We start from the raw sequence: 11,316 nt of genomic DNA, 5'->3' as shown, positions 1-11,316 counted from the left end.
AGGGTGTTCTCCAGAAATCACAAAATTTTGTATTGGAGACACCAGGAATCTTGTTTTCCTTATTCTAAATTTCCTTACATTTCTTAAAGTAAGTATGAGTATGTAATGAGCACCTAGTATGTTAGATGCAGAGCTCATGCAAAGAGGAGGGGAAGGGGAGGGGAGGCGGAGGGAAGAGATGATTAGTGAAAAGGTTTTCCTTAGACCCCGGATTTCCTTAGACCCCGGAGCAGAGAGGATGAAGAACATGTCTGAGGCCAAAGGGGCCAAGGGGTGGGTGGGGGCTGCAGCCAATCAGTGATTGGGTTATGGATGACTGACATAAAGGCTGGGTTTCCAGGGAACTCAGTGACACAGCGTGAGCCCGATTAGCTGGTCTAGACAGACAGTAATCATGCGACTAATGACCGGGTGCCTTACAGGGGACCGACCTCCTAAGAGGCTGACTGGCATGAGCTTAGCTAACTGCTCGCCGGCGCAGGCCATGGGGGCGCGTTACCTGATTGTCTGAGGAACTGGCTGGCGCGGGACTGACGCTGACTCGCCGGGCGCTGCGCTGGTCCCAGCCTCAGCTCCTCACGGGCCGCCTCACTGGGGCGATGACCGCTGGCTGCCCTCGGGCTGAGCAGGTGACTGGCCTGGTGGAGGCTGAGGAATGCGCCGTGGTTTCACCTGGTGCCTGATCCAGAATTGGCCTTGGATCCCGCAAGGGGCTCAGGGGGCTGGCGGGCCTAACAGTGACCCCGGCGGCCTCACCTGCCTGGGCTGCCTCATGCTCCAAGTATCTGAGGGACGCCTTACTGACAGAGCAGCCCCGCTCTCCTGGAAGCCCACTTTGTGCAGTTCCAATACAGGTGCCTGCAGCCGAGGACTACCGGGGATGCCCACAGGCCAGGCACTGCTGTGAGGCCAGGCATCCTCTGTCAGGGCGCGGAGCTGGCGGTGTGAGGGCTCCACTGTCGCCCCGGGCCCAGCCCACGCGCCTCGCACGTTGTGCGTCCACCCCACAGCCAATCAGTGGCTGTACAGGCCTCTTTAATAGCCAATCAGCAGCTTCAGGTGCCTGCTATGCAGCCCATCCGCCAGGCAGACGGAGCTTTCCCCCAAGAACACGTGCCTCTGGGAGCCGACACGCAGTCGCCAGAGCCAATCAGGAGCAGAAGGTGCAAGTCCCTCCCCCCACGTCAGGCCCAGAGGACTCTTAAGGGCTTGAGCCAATCAGCAGCAGTGGGCGGTGCCAGGGCTGTTTGAGCGCCAATTTTCTCCTCCCCGAGGCCTTTGCTCACCGTGTTTATGAAACCACGCTCCTCTCCAGCCCGGAGGACTCTGTTCCTCTTGATGAAATCTACTTTATTTTCTCACATTTTACTCACTGCACACTTTCGAACCACTTCTTGCTGCTCAATATTTTTGTGACAGCACCACTAGGATACAGGCTCACTGCAGATAGAGTTTTGGCTCTGGTTTTTTTAAGTTTGTTTTGTTTTTGTTTTTCTCACCGATGTTTCACCCATGGCCTTTCGCTGCGCCCTCCTCGCTGCTCCGGGATGAACTTGCCTTTCAGGCAGCCCTGCCCATCTCGCACCTCCTGGGCTCACCTGTCTCACCTGCCTGTAGATCCTCACCCCCACCCTGTGCTCCCACAGCCCCGTCCTCCCCGCTGGCTCAGCCTGGACCCCACCAGGCTGTGCCTGCCACTGTCTCCCCTGCTCAAGATGGGTGCCCCTCCAGGTCCGCCTCGCCTAGCCCAGACCTCCAGGCGCCTCCCCCCTTAAATGGGAGGCAACTGTACAGGGTGCAGGCGCAGTGAAGGCATGGTCTTCTGAGGGACCTGCCCCGTTCTGGGAAGGGAGTGTGAGTGTGCGGGGGAGGGGACAGCCCTGCAGATGTCAGAGGCGGGGCAGGGGCAGGACAGGTGTCCTCTGTAAGGAACCCTTCCCTTCCTTTTTCTCCTTCCATCCTCTGAGCGGCCCCATGTCACAGACTGGCCCAGACCCCTGTGTGACTCTGCGTCCACCGCGGGCCACACCAGGCTGTGCTCACAGGAACACATGGAATCCTCTCGACCACTCCATGTACTCCCTTGCCAGGGCTGCCTTGAGAAAGGAACACAGACCGAGTGGCTTCAACAACGAATTTGTTTTCCCACCCTTCTGGAGGCCGGAAGTCTCAGACCAAGCTGTGGTCAGCGTTGCTTCCTTCTGAGGCCTCTCCGTATGGGTGGCTTGCAGGTGGCACCTTCTCCCTGTGTCCCACATGCTCTTTCTACTGAGCATGTCTCTGTCCTAATCACCCCTTCTTTCTTTCTTTATTTTGAGACAGAACCTTGCTTTGTCACCCAGACTGGAGTGAAGTGGTGATATCTCGGCTCAATCTAGCCTCGGTCTCCCGGGTTCAAGTGATTCTCCTGTCTCAGCCTCCCAAGTATCTGGGATAACAGGCATGCACCACCACGTCTGGCTAATTTTTGTATTTTTAGTAGAGACGGGGTTTCACCATGTTGGCCAGACTGGTCTTCAGCTCCTGACCTCAAGTCATCTGACTGCCTAGGCCTCCCGAAGTGCTGGGATTACAGGCCTGAGCCATCATACTCTACCCCTTAAAATCCCTTCTAATAAAGACACAACTCATGTAGAATGACAGCCCACCCTAACGACTTCATTTTAACTTAGTCGCCTTTTTATTAGTCCCCGTCTCTAAATATGGTCACATTCTGAGGTGCTAGGGGTTAGGACATCATCATAGGAATTTGTAGGGCACACAGTTCATCCCTGACACCCATAAGTGTGGACATCCAATAATGCACAGAGCGGGTAAGCCCCTTCCCAAGACAGCACCATAGGTTTTACAGAGCCCAGCTCAAGCCAGCAGCCAACCGGCTACTGAGCTTATGCCCCTGACCTCTCTCTGTGAGGACTCAGATGAGGAACGCCCAGGGCAGTGGGGACCACCAGGAGCTCCTTACTGAGGACAGGACTCCGAGTGACCCTTGAGGATGATTAGGGCTGGACACGCAGATGCTCAGGGCCTGCCCAGGAACACAGAGCATGTTGGCCACACCTGAGTCTGCAGAGAACATTGCTTCCACATGCTGGGTTCTCCCTTAGGCCGAGGGGAGGGTGCTGTGATCCCTCCATGGGATAGATGAGACTGAGACTTGGAGGGAGAGGGACGAGGACCCTCACACTCCAGAGCCAGGGCCTCCCCCAGCATCTTGGGCTCAGCCTTATTCCCCATACTGGGCTCCCAGGGCCTGGGCTGTACAGTCACCTCCAGGAATGCTGGGTCAGGGTGCACTAAGTAGGTTAGGAAGGCCCAGGACCACCTGTGGGACCACATGCTCACGGCCCCTCAGAGTCCTGGTGCCCTCCATTCTGCCCCTGTATACCTGAGACCGAACCTTCTAGCTGCACAGGGCCCTTGGTTCCACAAGCCCTGCCTGTGTTTCCAGCACCAGGCCCCTTACTAATAGGAGCTGGGGTGGTCCAGGGCTCCTCTGCCCTGTCGTTCACTAGGGAACTTCCCAAGGAAGGAGACAGTCTGTCACACTCTCCCCTTTGTCTCTATCCCCCGAAAGGAGGAGATGCTCCTGGTGTGGTTGTTGTGCTCATTCATTAAACATCACCTCCCCCACCTCGGGGAACCCCTCTCCATCTCTCATGCCTCTTGGTTCCTCCGCCCGTCCTTCCTGAGTCCCAGCCCTGGCAGGACCAACCCTCCCAGGAACCTAGAAGCTGTAATGGCCAGGCAGTGCCTGCTTCCCTGGGTGTGAACAGTGGTGTGGGAGGGAAAGGCTGTGGGCAGAGAGCCCACAGCTGTGGTTTGGGGCCTCCCTGCTGCGTGCAGCCCCCACTGAAGACCCTGTCTGGAAAGTAGACTGGCCACTCCTCAAGAGCCCTGATAGCTCTGGCAGCGTGAGGCAAAGGTCCCCTTTTGTGGTCAGTTATTTTTCTGATCTTACCCCTAGTCTTCCTTTGGGGCCTCCTCTAGGGCCCTGTGACACCAAGGCTCTGTGACTCTCACCCTAAAGAGGCTCACACTGCAGCTGCTGCTGCCCCTGCTGTGGGCGGAAGAGTGGGCCTCGGGGAGAGGGGCCGTGGGGCTAGGCTGGGTTGACCCTTGTTTCCCCACAGGGGCCCTGGCTCAGGATATGAGATTCCGGCTGGAAGTGCCAGAGTCAGTGACGGTACAGGAGGGTCTCTGTGACTGTGCATTGCTCCATCTTCCACCCCCATGGGTCCCTGTATGACTCTAGCCCTGTCCACGGCTACTGTCCCAGAAAGGGGATGATTTCCATCAGGATCCTCAAGAGGCCAGAAGCAATCTAGGTGGAAAAGAGCAGGAGGAGACCCAGGGTTGATTCCACCTGCTTCAGACCCCAGGCCAGAACCTGCTTCTGGATGTCAGAAATACACAGAGGGGAGACACAGGTACAGATCTCTGTCGGGAGAAAAAAGGCATCTGATACTCAGGGGTGTTCGAGGATAGATGGAAACCTGTACATAGAGGGCAGCTCAGAGCCTTCACCTTATCTACCCTTGGAGCAGTGAAGGTATCTTGTTATAGAAACCTGAATGGACTAAGAGGGGAATTGCCAAAAGCACACAGGTGCCCTGTCTTCTGCTCCAATGTCTGACCAGGAGTCACAGCCTGGCCTTGTCCATAGACCATTCCTGAAGGAGGACAGAAGGACAAGAAACAAAGGCTGTCCCTCCTCTGTGTGCCTCCTCCAAGGTGGACCCAGGCTCTCTCCAGGACACCTGACGTCTTGAGTATCTGACTCTCACCTAGGACCCTGTTCTGTGTGGTCAGGTCCCTCCACAGGGCTGCAGACATCTCCAAGATCAGGGCTCTGCTCTGCATCAGCACCACGGACACCACCACCGTCGTTGCCTGGGCAACACCAGGAGCCAGAGCCTGTCCTGGGAAGAGGGAGCGCCCCCTAGGGACAGTGTCCTGTCTCCTGCTGGGGTTGGTCACATGGAGAAGTCAGAACTTTGTAGCTGGCTGGCTGATGGTTTCCAGTATAGTGGGAGGGTGAAAGGAATGGAAACACAGTACCTGAGAGTCCAGGGATTCCAGAGCTCCAGGGAATTCACATTCCCATGGCTGCCTGAAAATTCTAACCATGTCCACGCTGCCCATTCCTTCCCGAGAATTCACATCCACCTCCAAAGAGCAAGATCCTCCCTATTCCCAGTCTGCTTCCCGCTTCACAGCCACCTACCTACCCTCTGGCATCAGAAACATCAGGTGACTTGTCTGTCTCCCAACCCAATGTTTCACTCCTCAAAGGCAAGGACTGGTCCTGTCCTGTTCACCATTTGCTGGATATCTCAAGGCACAGCGCAGTGCTCCTGACCTAAATGAAGAATGAATGAATGAATGAATGAATGAATGCATGAATGAAATTTCTTTCCTCATCTCATGTGAGCGACTTGGCAGTTCTTCCCTCTCAAATTAACATCAGCTTTCCCTGTCCCAGCCTAGTCTGTCCTGGGCAGACAAGATTGATGAAGTGGCTCCTGATCAGACACTCGGGCAGGAGACAAGGCACCTGTGTGATTTGGGCAATACACTTGCTCTCTCAGCCCATTCAGGCTTCTACAACGAAATACCATAAACTGGCTGGCTTATAAGCAACAGAAATTTATGTCTCACAGTGCATAAGCTGGGAATTCCAAGATCAAAGTGCCAGGAGATTGGTACCTGGTGAGGTCCTGCTTTTTCATAGATGATGCCTTCTCACTGTGTTCTCGCATGGTGGAAGGCCATGCGAGCTCCTTGGGGTCTCCTTTACAAGTGCACTAATCCTATGTAAGAGAACTCCACCATCTTCAAATACCATCACGCTAGAGGTGAGGATTTAATTGGAAAAGGACACAAATATTTAGATCATAGCACTTGACACTGAACCCTGGTGTCTTCTACAAAATGAAGAAGTGGGGATACATACAGGGGCCTCCCAGGTCTTCTGGGTCATAAGTGGGTTATTAGAACCTGTTTTATGCTTAGAGTCTCTGCAACTTTCTCTTTTTTCTACTTTCCGCTTTTCTGCTTTTCTTTCTTTCTTCTTTTTTTTTTTTCTGAGATGGAGTTTCACTCTTGTTGCCCAGGCTGGAGTGCAATGGTGCAACCTCGGCTGACTGCAAGCCCTGCCTCCTGAGTTTGAGTGATTATCCTGTCTCAGCCTCTTGGGTAGCTGGGACTATAGGCACCCACCACTACGTCCAGCTAATTTTTGTATTTTTAGTAGAGACGAGGTTTCACCATGTTGGCCAGGATGGTCTTGATCTCTTGACCTTGTGATCCGCTTGCCTCAGCCTCTCAAAGTGCTGAGATTACAGGCATGAGCCACCACCCCCAGCCGTTTTTCTGCTTTTCTTTGTAAATTGAGGACCATGGGAAACACAAGGGCCATGGCTCAGCCTTGCTGACCACAGAGATGCTGTAGCTGCCTCTACTAGGAGAGAGTGATTGGGTAAGGATAGGTGGCACAGGATGGGGAAGTGGCAGCAGATATCAGCTGCAAATGCAAGTATTGGTGATAGAGGTGTGCGTCAACTATGCGCACCCAAGCCCTGCACCTGCCCTTCTCGATTGTCACAGCTGATCTACTCCAGGTCATGGGCAATTGGGGGACAACATGAAATGTACAGATGCATGAAATTACGTGGAAGAAAACAGACTGTAATTGTTTATGTATACAACGTCTTCAGAAAAACCTATGCAACACTATAGTATTCAAGGCAGTGCAAACAGATGATAAAACTATGTAGCAAAGCAAGGAGAAAATCAGCATTCAAGTGAGACTAGGGATGCCTTCAGGAGGGAGTGGGGCACGACTGATAGGAAGGGGGAACACATGGGCAGTCCTGAGTGCTATTAACGTTCTATTTCTCTAAGGGTGTTCATATGTGTAAATCACTGAGATGTCCTGTCCTTTTTTTAAGATGGAGTCTCTCTCTCTGTCACCTAGACTGGAATGCAGTGGCGCAATCTCGGCTCACTGCAACCTCTGCCTCCCAGGTTCAAGTGATTCTCCTGTCTCAGCTTCCTGAGTAGCTGGGATTACAGGTGCCCACCACGCCTGGCTAATTTTTGCATTTTTCATAGAGATGGGGTTTCATTATATCGGCCAGGCTGGTCTCAAACTCCTGACCTCAGGTGATCCACCCATCTCAGCCTCCCAAAGTGCTGGGGTTACAGGTGTGAACACCGTGGCTTGCCTGATATGTTCTCTTGGGGTCAGTTTTATCTACATCTTCTATTTCCCTGAAAAGAAATGTTACAAGAAAACTGACATGGGTCTAAGGAGGTTCCACCTCCCAGGGTCCCCCACCACTTCCTCCCAGCCAACAGCTACACAGTTAAATATAATCTTCTGTTTCATTCAGGTGTACATTTCTTCAAAATAATCCTGCCCAGCGTTGAGTGTGGACACCCCAGGGCTGGTGTCCTTGCTCCAGGGCTCCTGTTCACCTGGAGCCTGCAGGAGCAAAGCCTTGGGGCTGGTAGGCCCCTCCTGCTGTGGAGTCACCAGGGGTACTCTGGTTGACTGAGATATCAGCGGTGACGAAACCCGTCCTGATGACCAGATAACCACAACAAAGGGAGAAGTGCCTGCCCTTGTCAAACTGACCCCTTCTCTTCTGACCCTTCTCCTTTTCAAGCCTCAACAGTGACAGCCTCAGTTTCCCAGGCTTCCTGTGAGCCAGGCTCTGCTCCATGTCTTTGGTGTGTATCAACATGAGGAATCCTCACCTCCACAGACCTGTGTCCCACAGCTGAATCCTCCTAAGACTGAACACTTAACCTAGGGGAGAGCAACCCCACCCTGTCTGTACCCCCACTGAAGCTCCTGACATGGGGAGCTCAGATGTCAGGAGTCTCAGTGTCTCCCCTCTGCACAGTGACTCCTTGGGGACTGCGTCCGGCTCTGCAATGTTGACCTCCTTGTGCAGAAGGGGGGTGCCCACCTTGTGGCTGCTGAGGGAGGGAGGAGAGGCTGCCAGCTCACCCCACCTGCAGTCCTGTCTCTCATGGCCCTGAGTCCCACCTTTGGCAGGTCTGACCTCCACAAACAGTGACAGCCACAAAGGAGACTCGGGGACTGGCCAGATGGACCCAGTTTAACCTTGCAGAAAATGTTGCCCAGAGGCAAGGGTGAGGCAGAGACAACAGGACCAGCCTCGAGGGTCCTGATCATCCACCTCCTGAACACACCCCTTTCTCTACAGCATCCACAGCCCTGAGGAATGGCTCATCTCTTTCAGTCCTGGAGGGCCAGTCTCTGCACCTGGTCTGTGCTGTTGACAGCAATCCCCCTGCCAGGCTGAGCTGGACCCGGGGAAGCCTGACCCTGGGCCCCTCACAGCCCTCGAACCCTGGGCTGCTGAAGCTGCCTCGAGGGCATGTGAGGGATGAAGGGGAATTCACCTGCTGAGCTCAGAACCTTCGGGGCTCCCAGCATACCTCCGTGCGCCTCTCCCTGCAGAATAAGGACACAGGTGGGTAAGGGAGTAGCTGGGGGAGGACCCACCTGCCTCGCCCTGATGTCCACTCATGGCTCCTGAGCTTCAAGGAGAAGCTCAGCTCTGGTCTGTGCTCAGGTGTGAGGCCTGGAACTTCCCTCTGACCCGAGCATCACTGTCCTCTTCCTGCTAGGAAAGGGGTAGGGTTGGGGAGAAGGGCGGAGTGGATCTTGGAGGGGAGGAGCTGGGGCCTGGACAGGTGTGTCTGGGGAGACAAGTGCTTTGCCTTGCAGCGCTTAGACTAGGATGAGACACATGACACACTTGCCTTGGCAGCAACTGTAAGAACCAAAAATAAAACAGCAAGCAAGAGAAATAATATTGTGACACAATCATCTTTTTTTAAAAAGTAAAAGAAAATGCAAAATAATTCCATGGTGAACAAAAATAAAAATTTTAAATTTAAAAAAACTGCTCCCAGCACTCTCATGCCTCATTGGCCTCGCCAGACGTCTGCAATCCTCTTCCTTCCTATTCCTGCTCTTTGTGTCTGGGAAAGCTGGGAGGAGAATCAAAGTCTAGGGCCTTACAGGCAGCAGGAGGTGAAAAGACCCAGTTACTGAAGGTAAACCCCAGAGATAACTCCAATCCATCTGCAGGCACTGTGTGGCCTGTGTCAGGAGTGACACTGGGGCAATTGGGGGAGCTGGAGCCACAGCCCTGGCCTTCCTGTCCTTCTGTGTCATCTTCATCATGTAAGCATTGACCCTGGGGAGGGAGGGAGAGCCCTGGGGGAGGGTGGGCTGGGAACGGAATCCCTAAAGCCGGAGCTGGAGGGACTTGCATAGTCAAGAGCTTAAAGCAAGGGCAAGAAGGCGGTCATGGGTGCACAGTGAGAATTTCACAAGCACCCTTGTTCATGGGGCTGCAAGTCTATGGCAAACCTCAGGCCCCACTGGCCAGAAGGCTGGAGCCTGTGTTCTCCACATTGGGGTCCCTGGGACTGCTTCACTCCTCTCTCACCTCAGTCGCCCCTCCAACCCTTTAACAGGAAACATGGCAGTGGGTGGGAGGGAAGAGGGTCGGTCCACCCACTACACCTTGATCTGTACAGACTGAAAGACTCTGGTCTCTTCACTCAGAGTCAGGTCCTGCAGGAAGAAATCAGCAAGGCCAGCAGTGGGCATCAGGGATACAGGCATAAAGGATGCAAACACTGTCAGGGGCTCAGCCTATCAGGTGAGTGATATGGGTGTCTTCACACCCAGCATCCAGCCTAGACACCTCCCACAGGATGGCCCCCAGGATTGCTCAGCTAGTCATGGCCAAAGTTATCTCCTCACCTCCTCCTCCTAACTACAAGCTGACTTCTCCTGCAGGATTCCCCATCTTGCTGACAGCATGGCAGCCCCTTCTCCCTGACCAGGCATGGAGGAGGGTTACCTCCTCTCTGTCCTTCCTGTCTTCCCCTACAGCTGAAAATTCACCATATCTTGTTGATTTGCCCCACAAAGAACAGCTAGCAACACCTCTGTCCACCCTGATCCTCTCATTGCTGAGGCATCAGGATCGTTTCCTTGGGTCTTGTCATCTCCCTGCCTCTCACCTCCCCTTCCCTATCTGGAGGGATCATCTGGAAGCAATCACTGCCCAGTTCTTCTGCATTTGCACAGCTGTCCTCCATCCCCATTGTCTAGATCAGAGGCCAGCAAACATTTTCTGAATGACCAGTTGGTAAGTATTTTTGGCTTTGTGGACTATGCAGTTGCTGTTCCAGCTACTCAACTCTGCTGCTGTAGAATGAAATCAGCCATAGACCACGTGCTAATAGTGAGTCACACTGTGTTCCAATAAAACTTTATTAACAAAAACAAACAGTGGGCCAGATTCAATCCAAGGGCTCTAGTTTGCTAACCCTCTTTGAACTTAAAATGATGATGTTTCATTATATACCATTTTCAATTTGTCAGTACTAATTCCATTATTTAATGTTCTGGATAAAACTGGTCATTAAACATACATGAAACCATATAAAGAGAGACAGACATTGTTCTTGTGCCTCAGGCTCCAATTGGCTCAGCAAAGCACATTCAAAATCCTGAGTTTATTTAAATTTTTGTTCTCCATGGAGTTTTTTGGCACTGATTTGATTTTAAAATATTACATGAGGCTGAGCACAGTGGCTAACAACTGTAATCCCAGCCCTTTGGGAGGCTGAAGTGGGCAGAACATTTCATTGGAGACCAGCCTGGTCAACATGGCAAAACCCCATCTCTACTAAAAATATACAAATAGCCTGGCATGGTGGCACATGCCTGTAACCCCAGCTACTCAAGAGGCTGAGGCACAAGAATCGCTTGAACCTGGGAGGGGGAGTTGCAGTGAGCCGAGATGGTGTCACTGCACTCCAGCCTGGATGACACAGCAAGATTCTATCTCAAAAATAAATAAATAAATAAAAGGGCTATAGTCTATAACTGGCCATCTGGGCAAGCTGGGAAGTGTAACCTCTGGTAAAAGTTGAAAATCAGGTGTTTTGAGGGAGGAGGGGTTGGAGCAGTTTTATGTTGGATGGCTTGGCTAAATATACATATTTACACATTTATAGGCAGAGTTGTAAGTATTTCTGAAAGGGAGTTATGCATATGTGTGATGGATAAATACCTAAGTTATAGGCAACTCATGTTTATTTTGGGGGGAAGACTTAATATTTAAATGTATTATTGTTGTAACCGAGCGAGTCACAGAAGAAGCGCCACACTCTGAGTTCAAATTACGAGTCCTTTATTTGCCAGCAACCAAGAGTCAGCTCACGCTCAAAACCTCTTGGCCCTGAAGAAGG

This window comes from Sapajus apella, unplaced genomic scaffold (assembly GCF_009761245.1).
Source record: "Sapajus apella isolate SASKATOON/1434 unplaced genomic scaffold, GSC_monkey_1.0 scaffold144, whole genome shotgun sequence".
NCBI classification, from domain to species: Eukaryota; Metazoa; Chordata; class Mammalia; order Primates; family Cebidae; genus Sapajus; species Sapajus apella.
Note: the sequence above shows the minus strand (reverse complement) of the source record.